The sequence below is a fragment of the Chrysochloris asiatica genome, unplaced genomic scaffold (assembly GCF_000296735.1).
Source record: "Chrysochloris asiatica unplaced genomic scaffold, ChrAsi1.0 scaffold00004, whole genome shotgun sequence".
In the NCBI taxonomy this organism is placed as follows: domain Eukaryota; kingdom Metazoa; phylum Chordata; class Mammalia; order Afrosoricida; family Chrysochloridae; genus Chrysochloris; species Chrysochloris asiatica.
Genome location: NW_006408522.1, coordinates 34,573,567 through 34,597,946, shown reverse-complemented (window position 1 = coordinate 34,597,946; position 24,380 = coordinate 34,573,567).

The following is a 24,380-nucleotide window of genomic DNA, read 5'->3' as shown; positions in this document are numbered from 1 at the left end:
GACATACAGACCAACTCGGAGTGGCTAGAGGAACAGAAGATACTTCTTGAAACAAAGACCAGCAGGGAGAAAAATAATAAATCAGACTGGCTGTTTATAAGAACAAACAAGCTGTTTGCCTGGGAGCCATCTAGGGAAGCTACCAAGGCCATTTAGGACAAACCTCCTTCCAAGACTGAAACTCAAAGGGAACACAGGAGCAGGCTTGTAAGATCGCTTATGATCACGTTGGTCTGCTTGTGAGTGGAAGTGGAGGAAAGCCAGTAATGCAGACATGGACTGAGTTTGACCATGTTCCATTGATTTCTGTTGACCTTGAGAAAGAGAAGAGGAAGGGCTGGTTGGTCCAGATTTTGGGGAGACTTGGGAACTCCTGAGCCCATGAACACTGACATAGCCACTGGGGTCTAGAGCTGAGAATGAAGCATCCAGCTGATATGAAGTGGAGGGGGAGGCATGCACTAACTCCCAAACAAATATAGTACCTATTTGACCTAGCTTGGATGGCTTGATGATAAGAACTCAACTAAAGGAAGATAAAGAAGTTTCATACAGGAAGCAAATGTAAATTGCTACAATATGATGAACTTGACTTTTGCTTACGGATGTTGTTGTTGTTAGGTGCCATCAAGTTGGTACCGACTCTGTGCACAACAGAATGAAAAACTGCTCAGTCCAGGGCCAACTTCAAAATTGTTGCCACGCTGGAGCCCATTGATGCTGCCACTTTGCCAATCCATCTCGCTGGGGGCTTCCTCTTTTTCTCTGACCCCTCCACCGTACCAAACATGATATTCTCCAGCGAATGGTCCCTCCTGACAATATGTCCAAAGTATGAGAGATGAAGCTTGGCCATCCTGGCCTTCAAGGAGCACTTTGGCTGCACTAATTACAACACATATCTGTTGGTTCTTTTGGCAGCCCATGGCACTTTCAATACTCTCTTCCAACACCATAACTCAAAAACATCAATTCTTCTATAGTTTTCCTTATTCACTGTCCAGCTTTAGCAAGCATATGAGGGAAATACCATGAAAATGCCATGGCTTGGGTCAGGTGTACCTTAGTCCTCAAGCTGACATCTTTGCTCTTCAACACTGTAAAAAAGGTCTTGTGCAGCAGATTTGCCTAATGCAATACGTTGTTTGATTTCTTGACTGCTGCTTCCATGAATTGATGGTTGATCCAAGAATAATGAAGTTCTTGACAACTTCAATCTTTTCTCTGTTGATAAGAATGTTTGTAGGTCCAGTGGTGAGGATTTTTGTTTTCTTTTCATTGAGATGCAATCTATACCGAAGGTGTGCTCTTTGATCTTCATCAGTAACTATTTTAAGTCTTCTTCACTTTCAGTAAGCAAGATTGTATCATCTGCATATCGCAGGTTGTTAATGAGTCTTCCTCCAATCCTGATGCCATGTTTTTCTTCATATAACCCAGCTTCTTGGATTATTTGCTCAGCATACAGGTTGAATAAGTATGGTGAAAGAATACAACCCTGTCGCACACCTTTCTTGATTTTAAACCATTCAGTGTTCCATGTTCTGTTTGAACAACTTACGGATATGGATGTAGACCAGCTTATGGATGTAGTTGCTCAAGATACCAACTGAGAGGTAAGGAGTCTTCACATCAAGGTTCAAGCCTATCCCCTCAATACACAGGGTTGGTAGGGATGGGCAATTTAGACATTGGCTACCTAAAGTGGTCGTGGTGCCTATAAAGGCACAAAGTGACTGTTAACAAGTTTGGAAGAGGGTGTTTAGTTTCAGAGTGAGGTGTGGGATGGGGAAGGTAGAATCCCCACTGAATTGTTCTCATTTTGTCCAGATGGGTCTGGTGAAAGGACATGGGGATAGGATTCTTTTGATTCTATAGTAATTGTTATCATGACTAATTGTGATTGTCACAACTGTAGAGGTGGAAGATTTGTAACAAAAAGGGGGCGAGTAGTTAATCTTACATTCCAGGAACAGAGGACCCTACCTAGGACCATCAGGAAGGAAGAGAATGAATGGAACATGGGATCCTAACCAGAGAAGCAGCGACACCAGAGATGGAAGCAAGGGTGATGGCATGGAGAGATAGAGCAGCTGAGGACTCTAGATTCATGAAAAGAGAAAGACTGTGCAGGCAGGCAGGAGGCTGACTTGCAAAATGTACCCTTTGGTTATTTAGTCAATTACATATTTCTGTGTCTTTTTGTGTACATCAAAAAATAAATAAATGGAATAGAGGCAAACACTATTAACTGATGGTATATGGAGGGGATTGTAATCATTGCAGTGAAACAAAATGCTATTGGTTAAGTGCAAAATTGATGTTATCCCATGTAAACTATCACTCAATTCACAATAAAAGCTTAAAAAACAACAGGTGATGGGTCATAGCCTGCAGGGATGTATACGGAGACCCTGTGATACTATCATACTGTGCTTCTGCTTGTATTCAGTACTGCCCGTAGTCCCCTAATTTGTTTTTCTGGTTTAGCAATCTTGATCAAAACTCACCCCAAGTGTTACAGTCTTTAAGAAGGCAGAGCTTGTTTGAGATGTTTCTGTTGATGGAGTTGCTCTATTCAAACTTCCATCATTGCATTTCCAAAAATTCGTGGAAAAACGGAATGAAAAGACAGTAGTGAACTTTTCCCATACACTTTTTAAAGTACTCTTGTGTCTATGTAGTTTGTTGTTATTGTTAAATGCTGTCGTTGAATCCGATTTGTAATGACCCTGTATAGGGTTTCCGAGGATCAGTTGTTGAGTTTGAATTGCTGACCTTGTGGTTCGCAGTCTAGAAATCTGTAGCAATAAAAAGCCATGGTCAGTGATAAGATAGTTAAGTGTCTAAATTGCATTGTTTATTTACTGGTTTACTAGATTATTTTGTGGCATAGTGGGCTAAACATTGGGCTGCTATCCACAAGGTCAGCTGTTTAAACACACCAGCTGCTTCTTGGGAGAAACAGGAGGCTGTCTGCTCCCATAAAGATTTATTGTCTCGGAAACCCCAAGGAGCAGTTCTATGTGTTTGTAAGGTAGCTATGATTAGGAATCAACTCAGTGACAGTGGGTTTGGTTTGATGTTTATTTTCTGTGTTCCTCACTAGAATGTAAGCTCCAAGAGGTCAGAGATTTTGTCTGTCCTAGAACAATGCCTGGCCTATTGTAGTTTTCCAAGGAGTATCTGTTGATTGTTGAGTGAGTGCAGTGTTAAAATATATATTTTTTAATGACTTTAACGTTATGTTGTTGTTATGTGCCATTGAGTCTGTTCCAACCCATAGTGACCCTGTGTAGGGTTTCTGAGGAGTGTCTGGTGAGCTTGAGCTGCCAACCTTGCAGTTTAATGTAACTTTAAACTTTAATGCAACAATCCAGTGTATTAACCCCACAGTGCCACACCAGGACTCCTTAATATTATAGTAATATTAGTTAAAATGAAAGTAAAACAAAAATTAAAAATAAAATCCCCAATCATTTTAACCTTTTTTTAATATGTCATGTTGTTGTAAGGTGCTATCTAGTTGATTTTGAATGGATAGCAACTTCATGCGACAGAGTTGGGTTTTCTTGACTGTCTTCTTTGCAAAAGCAGATTGCTAGGTCTTTGTCCCGTAGAGTAGCTGAGTGGGTTTGAACCTCCAACCTCCAGCAGCTAAGTTCCTGTCTGTGCCCTAGGGCTCCTGTAATACACTATAACCCAAGACCCCAATCTTCTACCATGGAGTTGATTGTCACTCACAGTGGACCACAGTAGTGTTTCTGAGATTGTACATCTTTAAGGGAGCAGAAAGCTCATCTTTATCTTGTGGAGTGGCTAGTAGATTTTGAACCTGCCTGAACTTGCAGGCAATAGCCCATTGCCTAACCCACAGTGTAACCAGGGCTCCTCCTTTGTGTTGTTGTTTGTTATCAAGTTGGTCAAGTCACAGTAATCCTGTATAGGATTTCCGAGAGTGAGTGGTGGTGGTAGTAATGATGTGCCATGGAGTAGGTTCCGACTCATAGCCACCCTGTACAGGGTTTCCGAGTCTGTAAATCTTTACGGGAGCAGAAAGCATCATCTTTCTCCCGCGGAACAGCTAGTAGTTTCAAACTGCTGACCTTGAGGTTCTCAGCCTGATTCGTAACTACTACACTACCAGAGCTCCTTCTGATAGTGACTAGTGGGTTTGAACTCCCAACTTGTGGTTAGCAGTCCAGTGCTTATCCTACAGTACCATACCATGTCTCCTTAGTCTGCATGGTCTCATCACCCTTACTGACCTCCTCTGGTCCCCTTAAAATCTGGTCCCCAAAACTCTATCAGATTTAGGCAAGCTAGGTCAGTATATAGAGGAACTGAATATTGTGCTGTCGTTTTTTTAATCTCCAGATATAACCCATTTGTTGGCTTATATTACCTTATAGATATTTAAAACTTTTGTTTGCTATGCAAATAACAATTTCTAACTTTTTTCCCAATAAATGTTTAACTGCTCCTATAACAAAATTGGCCAGCTTGCATTTCATATATTTTTATTTTTCCCTGCTCACCTTCATTGCAAGTGCTAATGAGTAACAAAATATTGAAAAGATGAGCAGCCAGAGAATACAACAAGCAAAACCTCTGGAAGGTCTGTTGTTAAGTGCCATTGTGTTTAAGTGTCATTCCAACTCATAGCGACCCTTCATAGGGTTTCTGAGATGCTGCTGATGGGTTTGAACCGCTGACCTTGTGTTTGTTTACCAGGCCAATGATTATCCTACAGTGTCACACTAGCACTCTGGAAAGTCTATGCATTTTAATTTTATAATCATTTCCCAAATAATTTGATGATAATTGTATTTTTTCTTTTTCTTCCCTTTTTTTTTGATGACTATATATTTTCTGTATGCTTTCTCCAGGAGACCTGGTGATGTAGTGGGCTGCAAAGTGCAAGGTCAGTGGTTCAAACCCACCAGCTAGTTCTCGGGGGAAAAAAGATGAGGTTGTCTACTTCCGTAAAGATTTACAGCCTCAGAAACTCAAGTGATCAGTTCAGTTCTGTCCTGTAGGATCTGGAATCAATGGCAGTGGATTTTATTTTCCTCCCAAAATAGAAAGTAACTGGATAAAAATTAAATGATCTCTTGGTTGTATTTTCAAGTAGTAGCTTCTCTTATTTTTTTGACAGTATTTCTACTGTCAAAAGGGATTCTTATCACTCCCATCCGTCCTAAGCCTCTCATGGCTGTCAAAGGCTCTTATGTTCGTATTGTCAAGTCCTGGTGAGGCACTATAGGGTAAGTACTGGACTGATAACCAAAAGTCCATGGTTCAAACCCTCCAGTTGCTCCTCATAAATCCTATACAGGGTGGCTATGAGTCTGAATCGACTCAACAGCACATAATAGCAACAAGGATCAGCAAACTTTTTCTGTAAAAACCAGATAGTAAATATTTTAGGCTTTCCAATCTTTGCCTCAATACCACAATAACTGTGCTGTTGCAAAAGCAGCCACAGTACATGATGTAAATTAATGAGCATACAGACAGCAGATCTAGTCATTGCTGACTTCCACCAGAAACCTACCACCTGTACCATCCGTGGAGACAGAATAGTTGAACTCTAGGTTGGAAATCCCCACATGGCTGTCAGTTTGTCATATTGTTGTGGCTTGCATGTTTCTGGAAGCTATGTAACTGGTGTTTCAATGTACCAGTACATTCACTCATGGTTAACAAGTTTCAGTAGAGCTTCTAGACTAAGAACAGACTAGGGAAAAGGAATAAGTGGTTTACTTTTGACTTAGGGATTAGTCTCTGAAAACCTTTTGATAACAGCAGAACATTGTTTGATATAGTGCTGGAATATGAACCCCTCAGGTTGGAAGGCACTCAAAATACGACTGGGGAAGAGCTGCCTTCTCAAAGTAGAATAGGTTTTAATGATCTGGAGGAATAAAACCCAGGATTGGGCAGTGTTTTGTTCTGCTGTGCATAAAGTCGCGATGGGTCAGTACTGACTCGATGGCACCTAACAACAACAACAAAGATGATACTGGATACACTTGCCATGCCCCAAATTTATTTAATTATTTTAAGACTTGATTTTTTTTTTTTTTAATGGAGGAAGAAGCCCAGGAAGGCAAAAAAGTGGTTGGGACACATGAAAGTCATCAGGTGTCCCGGTTTGGAATGATGGAAACTTGTCAAAAATGACTGCTTTTCTTTCTTGAATTGAGGGAGAAATAGCTGTCAGTAAGAACGCTGGCAGATGTATGACAAACTTTGTTTTAGATTAAATGGGTTGTAGGACATTTATGGAGAAAGGTGGGTTATATAATGCATTTTTACCTACTAGTTGTTCTTCAAGAACCTAAGGAAGATTTTGTGACTCACTTTTTACACATTAGAGAAGCAGTCCTGCAGATATAAAACCTTTTTCTTTATGTTAGTTTCTCTATGTTAGTGATAAAGTAAGAACTCAGTTTTTAAGTTGTAACTTATGAGATCTTACTTTTAATACTATTCAGTATGTCTCCCATTTTAGCCTTTAATTTTTTTAAATTAGTGTTATTTGTCTTTAATATGTTTATGAGATACATGAAGTTTCATATTTTATATGTTTTTATTGCTTGAAATATTTATTGAAAAGGTTTAGAATCTTGTTGAAAACTTCAGTCATCATGGCTTTATTTTTCCCTCATAGTTCTGTTTTGCTAATAATAGTACAAGAACTCAGAGAAGACAATTAGAAAGAATCAAGAGTTACTGCCACTTAAATCTAGAAGAAATGGATAAATTTTTAGAAAAACACATCCTACCTAAACCAGCACAAAATGAAGTAGAAAACTTGAACAGACCTATATCAAAAGAAGAAATTGATCAGGTCATTTACAAATTCCCAACAGCAACAAAGTCCAGACCCAGATGGTCTACTAATTCTATCAAACATCCAGAGAAGAACTGACACCAATTCTACACAAACTATTCCAGAATATAGAAAAGGATTGAAACTCCAGAATACAGTTTATGAAACAAGCGTAACTTTAGGGAAAGACATCACTAAAACAGAAAATTATAGCCCAATTATTGACTTGATTGTACTTCACAACAACAGCATGTTCCAGGCTTGCATTAAGCATATTATCACCATTATCTAATTTGATCTTTTAAATGAGTCCTTGCTCTTGACCTTACCCTCTTGGTCTATTCTTTGTGGGGCTTGGTGAGTGGTGAGAAGGGGTGGACAGGAGTAAGGAGTGTGAGGGTTAGGGTTGGGACTATGTCTAGGTCTTGCCTAGGCCTAAGACTTTATGGTTAGGGTTATGGTTAGGAGTAGTGTTAGCGGTGAGGATTTGGCTAGGTGTAAAGCTTGATCTAGTGTTTAGGGTTACAATTAGGTTATTTTTAGTTTTTTTTACTTGAAATCTATTTGATTTTCTCTTCATTTAGAAGTTCTGTAACTACATTATATCCTCTTTTTAATTTATGATTTTTGTTGTTACAACATTATCTCTGGTTCTCTTTGCATTCTTGTAAGTCTTTTACTATGGATACTTTTATGTATTAATTGAGTCTAGGTGATATTGTCATGTATATTAGTTTCAGTTTCTCTGATGTTGTTGGTTGATTCTCTGTCTAGGTGATATTATCAAGCATATTTGTCTCTGGTTGTTACCTGCTGTTGTTGGTTCTCTGTCCAAAGGACTCTCTTTAGTATTTTTTGTAAGATTAGTCTGGTTTTGATAAATTATTTAAATTTGTTTGTCTGAAAATGACCTAATTTCATCATTATATTTGATGGACAGTTTTCTCCATTTATCATGATGTTTATTTATTGGTCCAGTTGTGAAAATTTTTGGTTTCTTCATACTGCTGGCTGTAGTCTTTTTTCTTCATCAGTAAGTATTTTAAGTACTCTAACAGGTGATTGGGGAGTGCGGTAGCTCCATACCATAAGCACTGGACTGCTTGCCAGCCACTCCACAGGAGAAAGATGAGGCTTTCTGCTCCAGTGAAGATTTAAAGCCTCTGAAACCCTATAGAGGGTTGCTATGTGTTGGAACCAACTTGACAGTATTTAACAACAACAACAAGCAATGATTAAGAACCCTAGTGGTGTAGTGGCTTATGCATTGGGCTGCAGTTCAAATCCACCAGCCCACTCCATGGGAGAAAACTTAAGCTTTCTGCTCCAGTAAAGATGTATAGCCTCAGAAACCCTATATAATGTTGCTATGAGCTGACTCAATGACATTTAACAACACTTGTGTTTAGTTGATGATTGTATCTTGGTGTAGTCTCAGGCATTCAATACCTGTTTCCCGAAGGAAGTGGGAGAGACTGGAAATGTCAGCACAGTTAGTTTTCTGTTCACTGTTTGTGTAGTGTAACTCATGTCCAGTTCATGCACTTCCAGAAGCCTGATATCTGAGCCCAGTCAGAACAGAAGTTTCATAGGAGGAGGTGCCACTGGCCACTGAGTTGGTGAGGCAGGAACTGGTTGCATTCTCATTTACCAGGAGAGCATGGGAACAAGGGAGAACTCTACCCCTTTGCCACCAGCCTCCAGCTGCATCCTGTTGCCCATAGGCCTCTGTATAGACAATCACTTGCAAAAGCTCAAGATCGTTGCACTGCTCCATGCCATCCCACAGTCAGCCCATTTTCTTCTCTCTCACTGCTCCTGGTCAGCTTTCTCTGACCTATCTTTTGATGCTCAAGGTTCTAGGATCATCATCTGTATCTGTTTCAGTTGCTCTCCTGTATATTTTTTGCAGAGGGTCAACTCAGTACATATACTTACTCTGCCATTTTGTTCCAGATCCCCTCTGAGTATATTCTTATTGTTGCAGCCAGAGACATGTCCTTAATTTGTAAGTCAGATCATGTCATTTCTCTACTGAAAACCCTTAAGTGGCTTCTATCTCTGGCAAAAGAGCTAAAATCTTAACAATGGCTTATAGGGCTCTATGTGTTCTGTTCCCCTCTTTTCTGAGGTGATCTTTTGCTACTCAGGTCTTTGCTCTCCTCGTCAGCACCTTCTACTTGCTTTTCCTTATTAAGCTGGGCATATGCCTTTTCATTTCTGGTTTCCTCACGTCAATTTCTTCACATCTTAATTAAAAATTTGCTTTCTTCCCTATTCACCATCCCTGATTTACTTTTTTTCATGTAGCATCTATCATGTAATGCATGTATCATACCATATCATATATCATATTTATTTTGTTAAATCTTTCCCCTACTAAAATTTTAGTACCCTGAGGGTAAATATTTTTATCCATCTTTATTTTTTTGTCTCTACAGCACCTAGAAAGGAGCTCTGGTAGCGTAGTGGTTACGAATTGGGCTGCGAACCTTAAGGTCAGCGGTTCGAAACTACCAGCTGCTCTGCGGGAGAAAGATGAGGCTTTCTACTCCCGTAAAGATTTACACCCTCGGAAACCCTGTACAGGGTCGCTATGGGTCGGACCCGACTCGACGGCACTTAACAACAACAACAACAGCACCTAGAACTACACTGGTACACAAAATAAATTGCCACAATAATATGGCTTTTTTTTTTTTAGACACCGTAGTTGTTTTTATTGAGTGACATCAAGTCAGTACTGAGTCATAGTCACCTTATATAGGATTTCTGAGGAGTGGCTTATAGGTTTGGACAAATGACACTGTGGTTTGCAGTTCAGTGCATATCCTACAGCGCCACACCAGGAACCAATGATAATGACAGCTAAGAAGCAAACATAACTCATTGTTATAAACCTTGATTCCATCACCTGTGATGTGGAATTTTTATCAGGGAGCATCATACTCAACCACTACCTGAGGTCCATGATGAACTCACCCAGGAAAAAGGACTTGTGCATGCATGGACTATCACCTCACTCAATGAACACACATGTAGGCATGGTATAGAAAAAGAAGACAGAAAACAGCACTTAAAATGAATCACAGTACTGTTCAGTGGTAGGGATTTCAGTTTGTTCAAGGGTTTTATAATTGGCTCTATGTATTAGATAGGAGAAGTGAATAGATAAATTAGGAAATGTGGTGTCAAATTCAATGTAGTCCCAAATGCTTGCATCATTTAAATCATCTGTAAAATGCTGTCCTATTGATGACAATTGCAGCAGCAGCATATGTGGAGGCAGGAATGGTCCTAGAAGACAGCATGTGGATACTGACAGTTTAGCTAGACATCAAGAGGCAGGAGTGATGGGATTCTGCCATTGATCAATAGTGTGTGTTTTACTATTGTTTATACATGATTTCACATTGCTTTAAATTTCTAGTTCCAAAGTCAAGTCTAGGTTTCTTTAAGTTTTTGGGTTTTTTTTTGGTGTGTGTGTGTGTATGTGTGTTTGTGTAAATTGAGTGATAGTTTGCATGGGAGAACATCAATGTTATACTCATCGTATCATCTTTCGTTTCATTGCAATGATTACAATCCTCTCCATGCATCATCATTCAACAGTATTTGCTTCTGTTCCCTGTGTTTTTTTTTTTTTGTTGTTGTTGTTTTGTTTTTGATGTACAGAAAAACACTCAGGAATATATAACCATTCAGACAACTAAAGGGCATGCCCTGCAAGCTTGCCCCCCGACCACCAGCACACAGCCCTTCTCCCTCCATGAGTCTAGAGTCCCCAGTATGGCATTGTTGTGCATTGTGCCATCGAGTCAGTTCCGACTCAGCAACCCATATAGGATTTCTGAGGAGCAGCTGGTGAGCTTGAACTGCTAATCTTGTGGTTCAAACTGATCTTGCAGTCCAGCGCATTAACCCACAGCATTATACCATGACGTAGATACTGTTAATTACCTTGATTTTGCTGATGAAGAAAGTGAAATTCAGAGAGGATAAGTAATTTGTATAGGGTTATATGGTTTTTAACCATCCTGTGAAACGGTTTTATTGCCTATTATATCTCACCAGCCTTTCTGTGCTCAGTCATGAGAGATTAAATTTTGAATGGGTGATGTGTCTACACAAACATGAACTATCATATATGTTTTCTGTGCCTTCATTCATGTTGTTTCTCAGTGACACGTTCCTTAACTTGATTTGCAGTTTGAAATGATGATTTAGAGAAGAGTTGAAGAGTATGAAGGTTGCTTGGGCAAGGTAGGAAGGATGACTATTGTGAGCTAAGATCAAGTGGTGAAAAATGCATGTATGTTCAGATAGTCGTTTTGCTAGAATGAAGATTTTGTTTTGGGGTGTGATAGACTGTGAGGTTAGAGAAGAAAATAATTATATATAGCCCTATTTCTGGAACCTTGAGTTTTAGGCTAAGAAGCTGGTGTTTTTATATTGCTGACTTTTGAAGATTTTGACTTTGAAAACTACTTGATGTTGGTCTGGTGATGAGAATGACATGGAGTTTGAAAAAGCTAAAAGTAGAGAGTATTTAGGAGATTATTATGCCCTGGTGTTGTGCTGTAGGATTAGCACTGAACTGCTCACTACAAGCTGATTTCAAGGTTGGCAGTTCAAACCCACCAGCCACTGCTTTGGAAACCCTCTACAGGGTCGTTATGAGTTGGAACTGACTCGATGGCACTATAACAACAACATAATGATATAGTCCTGAAGTAAGGAGGATATGGTCTGGGTTAGGGAAGTGAGAGCAGATATTAAAGCATACATATGAGATACTTTTAAAATGACTTATAAAATCCAGACTCTTTAATTGTGGCCAACAACATACTGCATGATCTGACTTTTGCCCATCTTTGCAACCTTACCTCCTTCTCCACCACCATATTCTAGCCACATTTGTTTTTTTTTTTAATGGGTTGTCTTTTTAAAGTAATTTGTTGTTGAGTATATTTACAGCCAAACATAACACCAGTTCAAATATTTACATGTACAATTCAGTGACATTGGTTACATTCTTAGAATCGTGTGACCATTCTCACCCTCCTCTCTGAGCTTTTCTTCCCCCATTAATATAAACTCACTGCTCACTAAGGTTCCTATCTAATCTTTTGAATTGCTATTATCAATTTGCTTCCATTTAACCATTGCCATTGAGTCTATTCTGACTCATAGTGACCATATATTGAGTTTCTGAGACTGTAACTCTAGAGAAGCAGACCACCTCGTTTTTCTCTCTTGTTGTTGTTGTTGTTAAGTACCATGGAATCAGTTCTGACTCATAGTGATCCTGCACAGAGTTTCCAATGCTGTGAATCTTTACAGGAGCAGAAAGCCTCAGCTTTCTCCCGCTGAACAGCTGGTAGTTTTGAACTGCTGACCTCGAGATTAGCAGCCCGATTCGTAACCACTACACTACCAGAGCTCCTTTGTCTTTCTCTCTTGGAGTGGCTTAAACTGCTAAACTTCGAGTTTACCAACCTAATCTTTAACCCACAGTGCCACCAAGGGGCCTTCCAATATAGCTAGATCTTACAAGAGCTTAATGCACAAGGCAAGCATATTTTATTAGTGAAGCTAAACTGTTGTTTGGTTTTAAGATTACTTCAGGGGACAATTTTGGCTTACAGTTTAAAGATTATTTTAGGGAAGTAATTTTGGGGGGCAAGGGTGTTTCAGCCAGCCTCCATGGCTTCAAAAAGTCTGGATTCCATTAGAATTTGAAATTCTGTTCTGCATTTCCCCCCTTTTGATCTGGACTCTTCTGTAGAATCATTTATCAAAATGTTCAGTAATGATAACCAGTTCTTTTGGTCTCATGACAAAGGAAGCATGCCTTCATGGAGGCAATTGGACACATGTTTGATTTCCTCCTTTGATTCCTGACTCTTGGCTATGTGGTAAGCTTATCTGTAAGATAAGCTCTAGACTGTAAACCACAAAGTCAGTGATTCTAGTCCACCATCTGCTCTGTGAGAGAAAGATGATGCTTTCTGCTCCCGCAAATATTTACAGCCTAGGAAACCCTATACAGGATCACTGTGAATTGGAACTAATTCAACAGCACTTAACAATAACAATTCCTGACTATCCTCCTTCCTTTGTTGCTCCAAGCAAATTGAATATATGAAGGTATTTGACTGTGTGACTCGTAACAAACTATGGGCAACATTGTGAAGAATGGAAGTATCAGAGCACTTAACTGTGTTCAGGAGAAACCTTACATAGTCCAAGAAACAGTCATTCGAACAGAATAAAGGGATACTGAATGGTTTGAAATCAGGAACAATGTGTGCCAGGTTTGTATCCTTTCACCATACTTACTCAATATGTATGATGAGCAAGTAATCCAAGAAGCTGGATTATATGAAGAAGAATGTAGAATCAGGATTGGAGGAATATTAACAATCTGCAATATGCTTGCTGAAAGCTAAGATTTGAAATATTTATTGATGAAGATCAAAGACAACAGTCTTTAGTATGGATTGCACCTCAATGTAAAGAAAATGAAAATCTGCGCAACTGGACCAATAAATAATATAATAAATGAAGAAAAGATGTAAGTTGTCAAAGACCTCATTTTGCTTGGATCCACAATCAATGCTCATAGAAGGAGTAGTCACGAAATCAAAGTACATATTGTATTAGGCAAATTTGCTGCAAAAGATTTCTTTAAAATGTTAAAAAGCAAAAATGCCATTTTAAGAACTAAGGTATGCCTGATATAAGCCATGGTATTTTCAATTGCCTCATAAGCATTGGCCTGCTAACCCACAAGGTCAGCAGTTCAAATCCACCAGGCACTCCTCAGAAACTCTGTAAAGGGTTGCTAAGAGTCCAAACCAACTTGATGACACTTAACAGCAACAACAACATGCATGTGAAAATTGGATAATGAGTAAAAAAGACCATAGAAGAATCGATACACTTTATCTTGATGTTGGAGAAGAATATTGAAAATACCATGGACTCTCAGAAGAACAAACAAATCTGTCTTGGAAGAAATGCAGCCAAAATGCCCTTAGAAGTAAGGATGGTAGGACTTGTCTCTTGTTCTTTGGACATGTTATCAGGAAGGACCTGTCTCTGGAGAAGCAAAAAAGAGGAACCCCCCCAAAAGATGGATTGACACAGTGGCAGAATAATTGTGAAGATGGCATAGGAGCAGGCAGTGTTTTGTTCTTTTGTTCACAGGGTTGCTATGAGTTAGAACCAACTGAACAGCATCTAATAACAATAGCAACGATTCCTGACTCTCCTTCATCTTGTGTTGTTTCAAGCAAATAAATAACGAATTGTTGTGCCTTCGATATCCACTTATAAGCTGTTAAGACTGCAGTTACTACACAATGAACTAGGAGGTAGAACAGAAGCACTAAACACATTATTAGGTCAATTAACTGGGATGTTCCATGAAACCATGACCCAAAACCTCCAAAACAAGGAATCAAAGCCCAACAGCTAGTTGGTTGTATATAAGCAGCATACTCTTTTTTTTTGGTCATTTGAGTTGTGCTTCATCAGGAAATTAAGGTCCCAAAGGTTTTACTCCATTTGTGTCATCATGGTCAACTCTATTTGAGAAGGCAACTCTTCCCCAATCATAGTTTGAGTGCTTTCCAACCTGAGGGGCTCATCTTCTGGCACTATATCTGATAATATTCTGGTGCTCTTCATCATGTTTCAGTATTCAATATTTTGGTGCTGACACTGTTCCACTGCTGTTGATAAGGTTTTCAGTGAATAAATATTTGAAAGTAGTCCGTCTCTCCTTCCTAGTCTGTCTTTGTTTGGAAGCTCAGCTGAAACCTATCCACCATGGGTGACCCTGCTGGTATTTAAAATACTAATGGCATAGCAATAATCACAGCAATAGTCAAGCCATCATAGTAGGACAAACTTGACAGGTGAGTGAGTGGTGGTGAGTGAAATTAGTCAATCACAAAAGGACAAATATTGAATGAGACTGTTGCTGTAAAAAATTAGCAGAAGGTTTTCTTGCAAAAAGAAACATTCTAGGATGGTTTTGGTAATGAGAATGGGAAAGTTATTCCCTAGCTAGAAAATTGTTGTTGTAAAGTGCCGTTTTGTTGGTTCCAACTCATAGTGACCCTGTATAGGGTTTCTGCTACACATGTTAACTTGGGTGAAGGGGAAAGCAATGTGCAACAAGAGGGAGGTTGGCAGAGGAAGGATGAAGGTAGCAGAAGACTGAAAAGAGTTAAAGTGAATAGAGGTAAGTACTGTTAATGGATGGAACATGGAGGGGATTGTAATTAATGAAACAAAACATGATTTATTGAATGTAAAATTTTATTATCTATTTTTTAACTTTTTCACATTTTTACTTCATACTCATTATTAGAAAGAATTGGGAACTTTGGCTTATACTTCTTTTTGAATTCTTTTAGAATTCTGAGTAAATTAAGTACTATATAAATACAAATAAGTATTTCCTGTCTAATTTTTATTTTTTTTAAATAATATTATGTTTAAGGTGATTTGCTTGTAAACCTTCATTTAATTCACAGTTGAAAGTCTTTAAAAAGTGAAACATGCCCACACAAAAACTTTCACATGAATGTTCATAACAGCATTATGTATAATAACTAAAAGGTAAAAACAACTGTATTAGAGCTTAAATTCTAAAATACTTGATGTATGGAAAGTTGGGTTTACAATGAGGGTCCTAATTTCATTGAAAAATTTAAAAAAAAAAAGATTTTTTACTAGCACTCAGAAGACTCCTCTATCCCCCATTAATGACCTATAATCTCTTCTCATATTTATCTTATATCCCCTTTGATTATAAATACTTTAATGCATGTACCATACCTGTGCATCTTATCAGAGTTGTCCAGTTAGGTGATTTTTGTAATTTTTTTTTTCAGAAGAATCTAATTTTGATTTGTAGCACTGGATAAGGGGAGTTCTGGTGTAGTGCTGTAGGATAAGCACTGACTGATAGCCCCAGGTGGCAGTTCAAACTCACCAGCTGCTCCTCAGAAACCCTATACAGGGTGGCTATGAATTGAAACTGATTCAACTACACTTAATAGCAACAGCAACAACTGGACGAGTAGTGCATTTTCTCTGCAGGTGGTTTCATGCAATCTTGGTTGGTTTGCTTGTCTCTAAGTTTCTACCACAGTAGTCTGATTAACTTAATTTTTATTATCATCTATTGTTCTTTGAGTTTTTCACATTTTCACGTCATATCCTTATTAAAAAGTGAATTCCTTGAAGTTGGGAACTTTGTCTTATACTTAATTTTTGAATTCTCTTAGAATTCTGTGTAAGTAAGTACAAATAATTATTTTCTTTCTAATATTATTTGGAAATAATCTTGTGTTTAAAGTGAAAGCTTACCTAGTACATTGAATAATTTCAGCAATATTGGTTCCATTTTTCATAGTGTGTCATCCTCATTCATTATCTTCTGGTTGTACATCTCAGTATTGTAGTTTCGTTGCTCCCTTTATATTTTCATCTTTGCTTTAGAGTAAATTTTGACCATTTGGTCTCATATAAGTGATTTTTAAAAACAGCTCATTACTCATGGGTAACAATTTTTATTTTGTGAGCCATTTCTTATTTAGCTAAGAGGCAACCTCAATAAATAATTTTGGTTTAATGTTTAAAGAGTTTCTAAGGAGCTCTGGTAGCGTAGTGGTTACGAATCGGGCTGCGAACCTTAAGGTCAGCGGTTCGAAACTACCAGCTGCTCCGCGGGAAAAAGATGAGGCTTTCTACTCCCGTAAAGATTTACACCCTCGGAAACCCTATACAGGGTCGCTATGGGTCAGAACCGACTCGATGGCACATAACAACAACAACAACAATGGTAATTAGAAGAGTTTTATGGTACTGGTAGAGTTTTAAGGAGTCATCTAGTCTCAACTGGTCATTAAGTTTGGATTTGAGTTCTTTTCCACATTTTTCTCCCATTTGACCAGGAGCCATATATTGTAGCCCTGATCAAAATGGTTGGTAGCTGGGTACCATCTACTTCTAGTCTCAGGGTAAATGAGGTCGTCTTTCTTGTATACTTTCAGTCGTATAGACTACTTTTTTCCTCCGAGTCTTTGTTTCCTTCCTTCCCTTTTCTTTCTGACAAGTAGCGATTAATAGTTATTTCTTAGGTGGCTGCTTGTAAGCTTTTAAGATATAGAAAATATCCTTTAACAAGTATATTATGCTAATGAACTGAGTTGTGCTATACAAGACTATGGTCTTAACTCTTTAAACCTAGAAAACCAAACTTGTGAAGTGTTTAGCTATATTTAAGTAGTAGCCCTGTTGTTTGGAATCAGCTTGTCCAATGGACCAATAGAGCATATGAACATTAGTTACTATGACTCTTAGACCAAAAGAACTAGATGTTGCCCAACTTCCACTATCAACTACTATAAAAGTGATTGCATTAAAAGATTCTGGATAGAGGGAGAACATGTGGAATAAAATCCAAAATTATTTTAAATAAATAAGACCAGTTTTAATGGTCAGAAAGAAACTGGAGGAACCCAAGACTATGACGCTCAACCACCCTTCAGGTCTGGAAAGTAACTCACCCTTATGGTCCAATTTTCAGCCAAGCAATAGGTACATATGTAGAGGAGTACAATACTAGTAAGATATGCTCACCATGGAATAGTCAATTATTCAAAATCAAAAGGACAACATTGACCTAAGGGCAAAGTTGAGAGGAACAGGAATGTATGTGGAATGGAAATAGGAACCACAAGAAGGAAGTAGGATAACTATTATTACATGGGGGAAGAGATTACAATCATTGAGATGAAACAAATTATATAATTTTCTGAATGCAAAACTGATGATCTTGTTTGTAAACCTTCACTCAATTCACAATAAAAAGTAAAAAAAAAAAAATCTATCTGTGTCATTTACTATATATATAGGTATTCATGCATGCACACATTTATTGTTTGCCTATAGTTAAGTCTGGCCTCCTGGTGTGGCTCTGTGGGTTAATGTGCCAGACTGCAAAGCCTTTTGAACTGTAAAGTAGGCAGTTCAAGCTCACCAGCTGCTCCTCGGAAACCCTATACAGGGTTGCTATGGGTCGGAACCCAACTCGACGGCACTTCACAACAACAACATAGTTAAGTCTGTGTGCACACATTTGTACTCACATACTCATAACCATATACATGTACCCTTATGGACATATTTGTTTAACCATATACGTATTTTTGTTGCTGTGGTTGCAAAATTACACTTTTCTCTTAGTGCACATCATTTACCTTCTTCAAGCCGTGTGCACTTCATCCACATTCAGTGCTACCTTTTCCATCATGAATAATAACAACTGTCTAATATCTTGAGCATGCTTCCCATTCTTCCTGTCCAACCAATCCTAGTAACCAGCAATGATAACTCATCTCTGTTTATATATCTAGTCTTCTTTTAAAAGTGTGATCGGATTATTTCACTCCACATACTGTTCTCCAGACGAATTCATTTTATGCTTAAAGAACTCATTATTCTTTATGATTGCATAGTATTCCATTGTTTGTATGTGCCACATTTTGTTTATCCATTCTTCATTGATGGCCATTTGTTTTCATCTTTTTGCTATTGTAAATAATGCTGTAATGAACATAACCAAAACAAAAGAAAACAAAACATCCAATGCGACTCAATTGATCCTGACTCATAGTGACCCTATCTATATGAGGCTTCTGAAGCTGTGAATCTTAACAACAGCAGAACATAGGTGTGCATTTGTCTGTCTGTGCCTCTTTCATATACCTAGAAATGGGACTGCTGACTCATGAAATTTTTCTATTTTCTATTTCTAGTATTTGAGAAAGTGCCATGCTGTTTTCCTTAGTGGTTGTACCATTTCTAATTATTTTAAACCAATACTGAATTTGTATGGTATGTTTGTCTTATGATAATAATAATAATAATAAAAGACATGTTAAAATGTAAATTTATGCTAATCCCTATAAAAAATTTTTAAAGAATTTGAAAGGTGTTTTGGCATATTTTTAAAAATAAACTTTCATTTTATATTAAAAAATAAAACTTAGTTTTATTTCAATTACTTATTGTATGATACCCTACAGACTTAAGTTCCAGCTAAGAATATTTGAAATCCTTTGATTTTCCTTAAGTAATGTTTTAGTTATAGCCAAACACTCTGTAACGTAACAGAGGTGTTAAATCTTGCTTTTTGGGAGTAACAAGTAGTTAGCAGGCCTTGCTTCTACAGCACCACACCAGCATCCTTGTTATTGTTGTTCTGATTCATAGTGACCCTGTATAGGGTTTCTGAGGAGCAGCTGACGAATCTGAACCAATGACCTTGCAGTTCAAACTGATGTTTCATTCCAGTTCTTATCCTATAGTGCCATATCAGGACTGCAGTATATACATATATATATATATGTATATATCTTAGATGGTAGTTCCTTTTCTCTGAGTATCTTCTCTTGAGTTCAGTATTAGGTGTGCAAATAAAGAATAATGAATTCTTAAAGCATAAAATGAATTCATCTGAAGAACAGTATGTGGAGTGAAATAATCCAATCACATTTTTATAAGAAGACTAGATATATAAACAGAGATCGGAAGAAATATATAACATTGGCTTTGGTTTTTTTTGCGTGACTTGAAAGTAGCACAGTACGAATGAACCCTTGCAAATGGGTTGGAAGGTTTGATTGTCAATTAAGTAACTATGTGTACTTGATGCTGAAATTCTATTCTCTGTAATACTACTTTTTGTGCTTTCAGCCGAGATCCATCTGACATCAACTATAATATTGCTTGTTCTGCATTCTCTTGAATCCAGCTTGAATTTCTGGCAGTTCCCTGTCCATGTACTTATGCAACCATTTTTGAGTTATCTTCAGCAAAATTTTACTTGTATGTGATATTAATGATATTGTTTGATGATTTCTGCATTTCATTGGGCCATATTTTTTTGGAATGGGCACACATATGGATCTCTTCCAATTATTTGGCCAGATAGCTGTCTTCCAGATTTCTTGGCATAGCAGAGTGAATGCCTGTATCAGTCTGTTGAAACATTTTCAGTTGATATTCCACCAATTCCTGAAGCCTTGTTTTTCACCAGTGCCATCAGTATAGCTTTGAATTTTTCCGTTAGTATATTGGTTTTTGATCATATGCTACCTCTCAAAATGGTTGATTAATGACCATTTTTTTTGGTACAGTGACTCTACAGCTTCCATCTTCTGTTGGTTCTTTCTGTATCATTCAATAATTTATTCATTGTTATTGGTGTTAAGCGCCATTGAGTCATTTCTGACTTATAGCAATCCTGTATATGGTTTCTGAGCAGCAGTAGTTAGGTTTGAACTACTGACCTTGCGGTTAGTCTAGTACTTACCTTACGGTGCCGCACCAGAACGCCACAGAATTTTATCCATTGTTGTTGTTAAGTGCTGCCATATCAGTTGGCACTCATGGCAACCCTATATAGAATTTCCAAGGGGTGACTGGTGAGTTTGAACCGCCACCTTGTGGTTCAGAAGACCTTGCAGTCCAGCGGTTATCCTTCAGTGCTATACCAGAACTCCACAGACTTTTATCTATAGAATCCTTCAATATTGTAAGTTAAGGCTTAAAGTTTTTCTTTAGTTCAGTCAGCTCAAGAAATGTTGAGCATGTTCTTCCCTTTTGGTTTTTTAACTCCAGGTCTTTGCACGTTTCATTATAATATTTGACTTTGTCTTCTCAAGCTGCCCCTTCAAGTTTTTTGTTCAACTCTAACTTCGTCCTTTTTGAGTTAGCTTCTCTGTGCTCAACAGCAAGTTTCAGGGTCTTTTCTGACATCCATTTTCATCTTTTCTATATTTCTTGTCTTTTTAATGACCTTTTGCTTTCTTTCTGTATGATCTTGATAAGTTCCCACAACTCTTTTGGTCTTTGGTCATTAGTATCTAATGCATGAAATCTCTTCATGAGATGGTCTCTCAATTCAGGTGGAATATATTCAAGGCCATATTTTGGTTCTTGTGCATTTATTTTCACTTTCTTCAGCTTCTGCCTGAACTTTTATTTGAGCAATTGATGGTTTGCTCTATAGTCAGCTCCTTACTTTGTTTTGGCTGATAATATCTCTTCCCACAAATATAGTCAGTTTTATTCCTGTGTATTCCATCTGGTGAGGCTTATGTATCTAGTCACCTTTTATGCTGTTTTTTAAAAAAACTAACTTGCAATGGGTAAGTTGTTGGTCTTGCAAAATTTTAGCATGTATTAGTCTATCTCCAAGGCCATGTTTTCCATCCTTCCTCTTTGTTTCCAATTTTTGCATTCCAATCACCAGTAATTATCAGTGCATTTTGATTGTATTCTTGATCAATTTAGACTGAAAGAGTTGGTAGAATTCTTCAGTTTCATCATCACTGGCTTTAGTGACTGGTGTGTAAATTTGAATAATAATGTTATTCACTGGTCTTCCTTATAGGCATATGGATATTATCCTATCACAGCATTGTGCTTTAAGCTAGATCTTGAAATTTCCTTCTTGACGACGAATGCAACACCATTCCTCTTCATTTTTTCTTCCTGGCATAGTAAACCATATGACATACTGGATGGAGTCCAGTCATCAGCCCAGTGAAGGTTAGTAACTCAGTAAGCAAGTTTCACATTCCTGAAATGAACTATGCAAAGTGAGAAATCCTGTAACAATTCTCATTCCAGCTGAAACCTTGACCTAATTGTGTTCTTTTTAAAATGTTCCTTGAATTTTGGGAACAAAAAAAGCCTGAAAGGTCAATCAGGATGTAGGGTGGGTGAGAATAGGTTTCCCAATGAAATTCTTGTATCCTTGAGGAATGAACAGGTGCATTGTCATGATAGAAACTTAAAAAAATTCTTTATGGTATAGCTTTTCGTCACCAATGCAGGTTTCCCTTTTCATAAAACTTCTTAGGAAGCCCCCATTATTATCTTGTGTCCTTTTAGAAAATCTATCAAGATTACTCCTTTGGAATCCCAAAAAACATTTGCCATAATCTGAGCTGATCTCTCAGCTTTGAATTTAACTGGCACAGTAGATCACATTGAAGACTCCCTAAGGAGACTTAAGAAAAGTATGTAACTTAGAGAACTTGTCTGCAGTCATCCACTGATCACAGAGTTTTTTTTTTAAACATGTTTTGTTTGGAATAAGCACAGGCCATGTCTGAACTGTTTGACTTACACTTGTATGTAGCCCTATCTCATGCTGTTGTATGGAGCATGGTGGCTCTGAAGGATAAGTACTGAACTGCTAACCACAAGATCAGAAGTTCAAGTCCACCAGCTGTTCCGTGGGGGAGAAGATGAGACTTTCTGCTCCCACAAAGATTTATAGCCTCAGAAACCCTATACAGGGTCACTTTGAGTTGGAACTGACTTGACAGCAGTTGACAGTAGTAACAACATGTTGTGTATTATGGTAGCTATGTCTATATCGTCTTCTAGATGTTCTCTATTTTAAATATTCCTACCTTAAATCCTTGTTAATGTTCCTTGCTTATGGTTCTTCATGTATAAGTTAATGTTATTAGATATGGTAAATACCAAGAAGTGAAATTGCGAGGTTGAATGTATATACTTTTTTTGTTTTTTAAGTTTTTATTGTGAACTGAGTGATAGTTTACATGGGAGAACACCGGCTTTACACCATCGTTTCATTGCAATGATTACAATCTCATCCGTGCATCATCATTCAGCAGTGTATTTGCTTCCATTCCGTTTTTTTTTTTTTTTTGGAGGTGGGGAGGAGTACACTGAAACACTCAGTAATATATAATAATTGAAATGGCCAAAAGGCACATTCCGCAAGCCTGCCTCCTGGCAGCCAGCACTCAATCCCTCTCTTTCCATGAGTCCTCAGCTGCTCTCTCTCTCCATGTCATCTCTGCCTCCATCTCCGGTGTTGCTGCTTCTCTGGATAGGGTCCCACATTCCGCTTGTACTCTTCTCTCTTGATGGTCCTACGGTCCTCTGTTTCTGGACTGTAAGATTAGTTACTCCCCTGTTTTTGTGTATATGCTTTTAAAATCTGAAAAATGTCAAATTTCTGACCTGATGCACCAATTTGGTGAGTGTTCCTACTTTCTGAACTTCCAATCTAGGTACCAAAGTGTTAAATATTTGCTCATCTGAAAGCTGATTGATAACTTGTTTTGATTTTATTTCCTGATTAATGATGAAGTTGGACATCTTTCTGTTTGATCTGTTGGTCATTTATATTCTTTTTCTTTGAATCGTATATTCTTAATCTTTTGTTTATATTGGATATGTAGATGTTCCTTATAATTTGGATATTAATCTGGATATTAAACCTTTGGCTATCAAATACACTGTTAAGATTTTCTTCCTGTCTGTTGCTTTTCTGGAGTCCTGGTATGGTACTGCAGGTTAATGCACTGGACTGCAAGGTCAGTTTGGTCAAAGTCAGAGGTTCAAACCCACCAGTTGCACCTTGGAAACTCTATACAGGGTCGCTATGAGTTGGAACCAACTCAACAGCACTTAACAACAATATTATTCACTTTTAACTGTTTTATGGTGTACTCTACTATCTATTTTAAGTTTTGACATTGTGATATTTGCCAGTCTTTTTTTTTTATATGACTTCCAGGGTTTTGTTTCTTTACCCTATGATTGTCAAAAATTCTACTGTCTTCTAGGGTTAATATAGTTTTAAACAATAGTATTTAGCACTTTTAATTTAGCAAGCAGTTCATGTGCTCTGCTATTAGCTGGAAGGTTGACCATGGGATAGATCAGTTTAGTTTTGGACTCTCAGTTCAATTGATGTGTCTATAATTTTATTGTAGTCCTGGAATAGCACTATAGGATAAGCACTGGACTGCTAATCACAAGGCTGGCAGTTCAAACATAACCAGCTGCTTCTGGGAAACCCTATACAGGGATGCTATGAGTGGGAACCAACTCCACAGAATTTAACAACAGCAACATAATTATACCAATCCTAGACTGTTTTGATTACTATAGCTATATAGCCTGTGTTAAAATCGGGAAACATGAACCCCCACACTTTATCCTTCTTATTTAAGATTGCCTTGAGTATTTAGGGCCCCTTCCAATTCCAGATACATTTGAGGATTGGAATACATTTTTCCATTTCTGCAAAGAAAGGCTGTTGGAATTTTGATAGGGGTTATGTTAATCTATAGATTACTTAAGGTGGTATTGATATCATAATGGTATTAAATCATCTAATCCATTCATTTAGATTTTCTTTAAGCAATGTATAAAACAGTGCACAGATATTTCAACTCCCTTTAGACATCGTATTCTTTTAGATGTTGTTGCAAATGGGATTATTTTCTTTTTTTCTTAAATGTTTTATTGTGAATTATGTGATAGTTTATATGGGAGAACATTAGTTTTACATTCATTCTATTGTATATCATCTCATTGCCATGGTTACAATCCCCTCCATGCAACCCTTCCCCCGTACCTCCCAGATCTTCAGCACACAGTCACTCTCCCTCTCTGGATCTAA